The sequence below is a fragment of the Propithecus coquereli genome, unplaced genomic scaffold (genome assembly GCF_000956105.1).
Source record: "Propithecus coquereli isolate 6110/MARCELLA unplaced genomic scaffold, Pcoq_1.0 Scaffold134, whole genome shotgun sequence".
In the NCBI taxonomy this organism is placed as follows: domain Eukaryota; kingdom Metazoa; phylum Chordata; class Mammalia; order Primates; family Indriidae; genus Propithecus; species Propithecus coquereli.
Genome location: NW_012137636.1, coordinates 3,367,819 through 3,368,928, shown reverse-complemented (window position 1 = coordinate 3,368,928; position 1,110 = coordinate 3,367,819). Strand labels below are relative to the sequence as shown.

The 1,110-nt window shown below is 36.1% G+C and overlaps 1 protein-coding gene across 1 annotated transcript in view; it reads right to left on the bottom strand.

Annotated features, from left to right (window-relative positions):
* DPY19L1 (dpy-19-like 1 (C. elegans)) overlaps positions 1-1,110 on the bottom strand; it is a 145,780-nt gene that overhangs the window by 40,405 nt on the left and 104,265 nt on the right. The window lies entirely within an intron of this gene.

Genomic DNA, 1,110 nt, shown 5'->3' with positions numbered 1-1,110 from the left:
CAATAGATGCAGGAAAGGCATTTGATAAAATTCAACAAAATTTAACATCTATTCACGATAAGCAATAACAATTAATTAAACAATAACAATGACAACAACAGCTAATATTTATTGAACACTGACCCCATGCTACCCTGAGCAAGTACTTTTTATTTAGGTTTTCTTTAGATAAATTGTCTGAGGTCTCACAGGTAAAATGTAGCAATTAGAACCTGAACCTAGGCCTGTCTGACACCAGAGCCCATAAACTTAAATGTTACACTTTGCTGAAAGAACAATTTGTTTGCAAAGTAGAAGTTTTTTAAAGCCTCCAGAATTTACTGGTTGAGTCAACTTTAAATAAAATGTGCAAAGTAGAAACACTTTAGCCATAGCTTACAGCTCATCAGGCTCTGCCAAGAGAGCAATGATAGCAGAGGGATGGGAAATCAGGGATAATCTAGCAAATGGCTCACGCAGTTCCTAAAGGACAGGAAAGTGTGTCTAATTTTCTTCATAGAGAAGGGTAGGTGGAAACGCTTAAGAGTTGGGCGGTCTTGCCATTCTCTTCCTTTGAACTTGTCAAAATTAAGAATTTACGAACTGATGCCCTTGATCAATGTTACGTATTTCTAGAAATATTAAAGTTACAACTAAATTATTTCTAATGTGGAATAACTGTGTCTACAGCACTTTTTTCTCCCTAGTATAACATTAGGCTGTGACAGAAATGACAATAATCACTTTAACCTGAGTCGATACCTTAACTAATTTGTCTTCCCTCAGTGAGGAAACAGATTCCATAAACCTGGGACGGAGCTATTTCACTTTTCTTCCTGCTCACTCTCTGCATCCTGGATGACTCAATCAATCACCTTTCAGCTCTCATTTTCACAGCTAACTTCTAGGATCCTTCCCTGATCCTCCTACTCTGCACTCCTGTATCATTCTGTACTTTTTTTTTTTTATCATACCCTTTATTACATTATAATTGCTAGAAACTGTTTCTATCTTCCACTAGACCATGTCTTAGTCTGTATCTCTAGGATATATTCCATTGCCAGACACACAGCAGGTATATATTGAGGAAATGAATGAATATATACATTTTAAACTACTGTTTTGTACTTT